Raw genomic sequence first — 7,912 nt, forward strand, 5'->3', positions numbered from 1 at the left:
AGAAGAGATAGATATTGGAGATGGTTCAGTCACTCGACCGACATTTATAAACAAAAATTTGAAAGCCGATTGTAAGGCTAAATTTATCGAGCTATTGAAAGAATATGTTTGTTGCTTTGCATGGGAATATCATGAGATGCCAGGGTTGAGCCGAGAGCTAGTGGAGCATCGGTTGCCTATAAAGGCCGGTTTTAGACCTTATAAACAGTCGGCCAGAAAGTTTAATCCGAAAACATATGACCGGATCAAGGAAGAGATCAGTCGACTGCTTGAAGCTAATTTCATTCGACCTTGCAGGTATGCCGAGTGGATTTCTAACATTGTCCCAGTGGAGAAGAAGGGATCCGGCAAGTTGAGGGTGTGCATTGACTTCAGAGATTTGAATAGGGCTACACCCAAAGATGAGTATCCCATGCCAATAGCCTATATGCTTATTAATGATGCTTCTGGACATAAGGTTACTAGCTTTCTAGATGGTAATGCGGGATACAATCAAAATTTTATTGCCGAAGAGGACATGTACAAAACAGCTTTCCGATGTCCTGGTTTCCTTGGTTTATTTGAGTGGACAGTGATGACATTCGGATTAAAAAATGCTGGAGCCACATATCAAAGGGCTATGAATTTGATTTTTCATGATTTACTCGGTATCATACTTGAAGTTTATATTGATGATATTGTTGTTAAATCGGATGCTTTTGAATCTCACTTGGCCGATTTGTGTTTAGCATTTAAAAGAATGAAAAAGTATGGACTGAAGATGAATCCTTTGAAGTGTGCTTTCGGCGTGTCAGCTGGCAAGTTTTTGGGTTTCATTATTCATGAAGATGGCATAGAGATTGATCCCAAAAAGATAGAGGCTATACAGAAAGTGAAGGCTCTAACATGCAAGAGAGATATGCAAAAATTCCTTGGCAAGGTCAATTATTTGAGAAGGTTCATAGCTAATCTATCAGGGAAAGTTGATGCATTTACTCCTATCCTTCGGTTGAAGAATGATGCTAATTTCACTTGGGGGGCAAAACAACAAGAAGCATTTGATATGATCAAGAGATATTTGTGCACTCCTCCAGTGATGAAAGCACCCAAGCATAGAGAACCCTTCAGGCTTTACATTGCAGCGGAGGAAGGAGTTATTGGTGCTGTTTTGACTCAAGAAACCGAGAGAAAAGAGCATGCTATTACATATTTGAGCAGACGCTTATTGGACGCCGAGACAAGGTATACATTTATTGAGAAACTATGTCTATGCTTATATTATGCTTGCACAAAATTGAGACATTATTTAGTGCCAGTGCTTGTATAGTATCTTGTCAAACTGATGTCATTAAATACATGTTGCATAGGCCAATTCTTAGTGGTAGAATTGGCAAGTGGGCTTATGCTTTGATTGAATATGATTTGGCTTATGAATCTCTAAAATCCATGAAAGGCCAAATTGTTGCTAATTTCATTGTTGAACATCGGATTGATGACAAGCATGATGTTGATATAAACCTTGTTTCATTAGTACCATGGAGATTATACTTTGATGGTTCAGTTTGTAGCAATGGTCAAGGTGTTGGTATTGTTTATATATCTCCTCATGGTGCTATTTTTGAAGCCCCATGCCGCTTAGAATATTTTTGCACAAAAAATCAAGCCGAAAATGAAGCATTGTTATTCGGCCTAGAGATGTTACTTGCTATAGGTGTTACACATATTGAGGCTTACGGTGATTCGTTACTAGTGGTGCAGCAAATATCCAGTGTCTTTCAGTGTTTGGACGAATCACTTAATGTTTATCTTGATAACTGTCTAGATATAATTTCTACTTTGGATTGTTTTAGCATTGCACATATCTAGACATGACAATTGGAAAGCAAATGAGTTAGCACAGCAAGCATTTGGATATCATGTTGATCATGGCATGTTTCATATCTCTCAAAGACCAACGTCTTGTCTTGCCAATATGGGAGAGGCCGAACCTGAACACACTGATTCGGCCATTAACAAAAAAATCTAGTGCAAGTGATAATCCCGGCTGAAGGAAGCCCATTGTTGATTACTTGTGCAATCCGAGTGAAAGGGTGGACAGGGCTGTTCGGCATATGGCTTTCAAGTATACAATGAGAGATGATGGTCTTTATCGCCGAACAGTCGATGATGTTCTTCTAAAGTGTTTGGATGAGGACCAGGCAAGAGTTGCTCTGGGAGAAGTACATGAAGGTATTTGTGGCACTCACCAGTCGACTCCCAAGATGAAATGGTTATTGCGATGTGCTGGGTTTTATTGGTCGAATATGATTAATGATTGCTTCAGATATTATAAAGGGTGTGAAGCTTGTCAAAAGTTTGGTGATATTCAATTGGCTCCTGCTGCTATGTTACATCCTATTATCAAACCGTGGCCTTTCAGAGGTTGGGGTTTAGATTTCATTGGACAAATCCACCCGTCTTCCTCAAAAAGGCATCGGCTTGTATTGGTGGCAACTGATTATTTCACTAAATGGTCTGAAGCAGTACCTCTCAAGAACATGACACGTACGGAGGTAATTCAATTCATAACCAAACACATTATTCATAGATTCGGTATTCCTCAAATGTTAACTACAGATCAAGGTTCATCTTTTATGTCACACCAAGTCAGAGAGTTTGCCGAATCTTATAATATAAAGTTGCTCAATTCCTCTCCGTATTATGCCCAAGCAAATGGACAAGCCGAGTCTAGCAATAAAATTTTAATCAAGCTCATCAAGAAGAAGATCGAGGATAATCCGAGGAAATGGCATGAGTTGTTGTCTGAAGCTTTATGGTCACATAGAATTTCAAGGCATGGTGCTACAAAGGTAACTCCATATGAGCTAGTATATGGTAAAGCGACTGTTTTACCAGTGGAGGTAAATTTGAATGCTTTGAGAATAGCCAAACAAAATAATTTATCGGCAGTAGACTTTTATAACTTAATGATGGACAATATTGATGAGGTTGCGGATAAACGTTTGGCTGCTTTAAAAGCCATTGAGAGAGACAAGTTGAGGGTTGCAAGAGCTTACAATAAGAAAGTTAAGTTGAAGAATTTTCAAGTTGGTGATCTCGTCTGGAAAGTGATTCTGCCGATTGGTTCAAGAGATAGAAAATTCGAGAAGTGGTCTCCAGGATGGGAAGGTCCTTTTAGGATTACAAGAGTTGTTCCCAGAAATTCATATTTGGTGGAATCAATACAAGGGGCATTGTTACCCCGAGCTCTCAACGGAAAATATTTGAAGAAGTACCACCCGAGTGTGTGGCAGGAAGCCTGAGTAGGCAATGGCCGATATACGATTATCGCCCTTAGCACAAACATGGCCGATACATAATTATTGCCCTGAGGAAAATAAATGGCCGATGGAGTGTTGACATCGTCCTTAGAACGAACACTATGCATATTATTTTTCGGCATGCAAGCTTTGCCGAAAAACAGGGGGCATGTGTTGACGCCTGATTTTGGCAAGATACAGCGTGAAAGGGTTTTCAGCATGAGAAAGTTTCACAACGTCGAGTGGAACAACTTTGATATTTAGGCTATCGCCATTCGACATCATCTCAGTGACCGAAGTTGTACTACAAGTGACAAAATTTAGTGTTCTGAGTGCTTTTCGGCCGATTACGCCCTCAAAATGAACTCAGATGAAGGATCACTCTAAAGGAATTGTCTTTGTCTCGTCGAGGCAATTGCTTTTCAGAAATGAATCATCATAATCCGAGTTCATATGCAAAAGTTACAGTCAATATGGTTTGGATAGGCCAGAGACCAAAATATTACGCTTGACACCAGACATATGTTGATGAGTGTTTGATGCAATGCGTGAGAAATTTGGCCCTCAATACGGCTTTGAATCGAAAAACCTTTAACACAGAAAATTTTAGTCTCATCTAGCCAATCGATTTTCATATATAATTCGTCTTAAACCGAGGTCGTATGGGACCTGAGGAGACAAATCAAGAACAGGCTATGTTTTCAGTCGAGTGAAAAGCTTGCCGTCCGAGTGAAAACTTACCGGTCGAGTGAAAGCTTAACTTTCGAATAAAAACTTACCGATCGATCGAAAGCTTACCTTTCGAGTGAAAATTTACCGGTCAAGTGAAAGTTTGCTGACCGGATGAACTTATTATTATCCGAGTAAAAATACAGTCATCCGAGTGAAATTTTCCTCCAGGTGAAAATATTCCGAATGAAAAGATTGCCATCGGAACGAAAACTTGCCGATCGAGTAAGGTATTGCCTTCCGAGTGGAAATATAGTTATCTGAGTGAAAGATTGTCTTCCGAGTGAAAAAGTCCAGTCGGACGATCCAAGTGAAAGTCTCTAATATCCGAGTGGATGAGCTCGAATCCGAGTGAAACTGAACATATGCCCGGAAGTTTATCAAGATGACCTCGGATGAAGAAGTGTTCAATACAGAAGTTGTGCATATCATCAAGAAGGTAAACTTTGGTTTTGGGGTCATCATCATCAGAGATAGTATATGGCCTACAAATTTACTACGAGACTCGGATAATCCAGTCTACTACAAGACCGAGTCCGGCTGGAAGGTAAAGATGACCTCGAAAAGTATTCAAGAAAGCCTTATTTGAAAAAGTGATCAACATGCGAGTTGTTTGTATCATCAAGGCGCACAAGTTTGATATTTGGGCTGTCTTGATTAGAGATCATATGCAAGCTCAGCGGCCCATGCAAGAAGGAAGACAGAGTTTGGGCCAGATTCAGACTGAATCTGAGTTGGAATGGAACTAGGACTCTAGGACGCGAATTGATGTAATTCTTGTTGTAAGGAAAGCCTAGATGAATCCTTTAATTGTACGGGAAGTCCAGCCGCCTCTTATATATGTTGGGGGTGACGGCCGATTGAACAACACACAATCGAACAAATCAATATACTACTTTTTTCATCTACGTTTTATCTCTCCACCATTTTTCTCTCTCGTTCATCGCTGTTCTTCGTGTTTAAGAGCTGTGAATCTCAAGGCTCTAGGGGCGAGCGAATCGACCTAGGGCAGCCCATAGCCACCACACTCCCTGACGGGGTCCCTCCCGGGGGTGTGGGGTTTTCAGGTCTGCAAAAGCGCCCGTCGACTGTCCTGTGTATCGCATTGTCGGTCGGGTCTCCTTCGACGTGAGCTGCGGTGTATCACCCCTGGCGTCGAGGGTACACGTGACATGTTCGTGTGTCAAGACACTTTTTGGCGACTCCTTTGGGGCCCGAAGATCAATCATCATCATCCACCATGTCTGATCTTCCCAAGCCATCTGAGGTAGACGCCGATAACATCATTAAGCCCAGTCTTGATGAGATATCGGCCGATCATCGCCAAGTCTATGAGGAGTACAAGAAGGCGCGCGAAGAGAAGGATTTGCAGGAGTTCCTTGCAAAGTTCAAGAAGGATCGCCAAGGCAACATCACTCCGATTGAAGAAATCAAGTTCCCTCCTCTTCAAGCCGAGCAGGTTAAACCCTCTGTGAGTACTACCTTTTCTCCTAAGCAGTGGACTGAGATTGAGAGTCGTATTGCTGATGGTAACAATCTAGTCTATCAAACTTTCATAGAAAATACTAATGCTCAGAAGAATAGATCTCAATCATCTAGTGGTAATGATGGTGTAGCTGCTAGTGTGCAAAACCCTAATCTGGCTTTACCTATCTCATCAGCGCCTCCCGTGGCGATGACTTACTATCCTACCCAAACAAATCAGATTGTGGCTGCACCCATTAATCCTATTATGAGCATGCCAGGTTCGGTGGCAACGCCGAACCCAACCTTACCTACAGCTATAACTACTCGACCACTAGCAAATTATGGGTCGACATACATGCCACAGTTCCTACCTACAACTAGTAGTCCTACTCCTCCTATGCCACTGCCACAAGTTTCATCGTCCACTATGGATGATGGTCTAGCTAATCTTAGAGAGGAGATGGCTAAGATGCTTCGAGAGAATTTTGCAGTTGAGTTACCTCGGAATCGGATTTACCAAAAGCGGTACCCCGAGTACTTTGATGCCATCCAGTGCCCTCCAGGATATAAAATTCCAGATTTTGTTAAGTTCAATGGAGAGGGCACAAAAACCACATGGGAGCATGTTAGTCAATACTTGGCACAATTAGGTGAAGTGGGCTTACTAAATGAGTTGAAAGTGCGTTTATTTCCTTTATCATTAATTGGTACCGCATTTTCATGGTTTTCTTCTTTACCACATGGTTCCATTCAAGTTTGGTCGCAGCTAGAGCAGAAATTTCATGATCACTTTTACAGCGGCGACAATGAACTCAAGTTATCACATCTAACATCGGTTAAACAGAAGCATGATGAATCGCTCTCCGATTACGTCAAGAGATTCAGAGAAACGAAAAACCGATGTTTTAGTTCGGTGATAACTGAGAGAGACTTGGCAGACCTAGTGCTGAGTGGTTTGAGAACTCCCATTAGAGAAAAGCTAGAAGGCTATGAGTTCTTAAATATTAACCAAGTCTTACAAAGGGCTTTGGCTCAAGAAAGCCGAAGCAAAGATCTCAAAGAAGTGCATAGATACAAAGCCGACCGTCCAAAGATGAATATGGTGGAATATGATAGTGATCACTCGGATGATGAGGTTGATGTTTTTGCTACTGAATTTGTTTGGTCATCTAAGGCCAAACCCTTTACTTGCGATGATCTGAAACCGATTCATAAGAATTGTGATGAAGACATGAGGAGACAAATCAAGATCAGGCTATGTTTTCGGTCGAGTGAAAAGCTTGCCGTCCGAGTGAAAACTCACCGGTCGAGTGAAAGCTTAACTTTCGAGTAAAAACTTACCGATCGATCGAAAGCTTGCCTTTCGAGTGAATATTTACCGGTCGAATGAAAGTTTGCTGACCGGATGAACTTATTATTATCCGAGTAAAAATACAGTCATCCGAGTGAAATTTTCCTCCAGGTGAAAATATTCCGAGTGAAAAGATTGCCATCGGAACGAAAACTTGCCGATCAAGTAAGGTATTGCCTTCCAAGTGGAAATATAGTTATTAGAGTGAAAGATTGTCTTCCGAGTGAAAAAGTCCAGTTGGACAATCCAAGTGAAAGTCTCTAATATCCGAGTGGATGATCTCGAATCCGAGTGAAACTGAACATATGCCCGGAAGTTTATCAAGATGACCTCGGATGAAGAAGTGTTCAATACAGAAGTTGTGCATATCATCAAGAAGGTAAACTTTGGTTTTGGGGTCATCATCATCAGAGATAGTATATGGCCTACAAATTTACTACAAGACTCGGATAGTCTACTGCAAGACCGAGTCCGACTAGAAGGTAAAGATAACCTCGAAAAGTATTCAAGAAAGCCTTATTTGAAAAAGTGATCAACATGAGAGTTGTTTGTATCGTCGAGGCGCACAAGTTTAATACTTGGGCCATCTTGATCAGAGATCATATGCAAGATCAGCGGCCCGCGCAAGAAGGAGGACAGAGTTTGGTCCAGATTCAGACTAAATCCGACTTGGAATAGAACTAGGACTCTAGGACGCGAATTGATGTAATTTTTCTTGTAAGGAAAGCCTAGATGAATCCTTTACTTGTACGGGAAGTCCGGCCGCCTCTTATATATGTTGGGGGTGATGGCCGATTGAACAACACACAATCGAACAAATCAATATACTACTTTTTTCATCTACGTTTTATCTCTCCGCCGTTTTTCTCTCTCGTTCTTCGCTGTTCTTCATGTTTAAGAGCTGCGAATCTTGAGGTTCTATGGGCGAGCGAATCGACCTAGGGCAGCCCATAGCCACCGCACTCCCTGACAGGGTCCCTCCCAGTGGTGTGGGGTTTTCGGGTCTGCAAAAGCACCCGTCGATTGTCTTGCGTATCGCGCTGTCGGTCGGGTGTCCTTTGACATGAGCTGCGGTGCATCACCCCCG

The sequence above is a fragment of the Triticum dicoccoides genome, chromosome 4B, assembly GCF_002162155.2.
Source record: "Triticum dicoccoides isolate Atlit2015 ecotype Zavitan chromosome 4B, WEW_v2.0, whole genome shotgun sequence".
NCBI lineage: Eukaryota > Viridiplantae > Streptophyta > Magnoliopsida > Poales > Poaceae > Triticum > Triticum dicoccoides.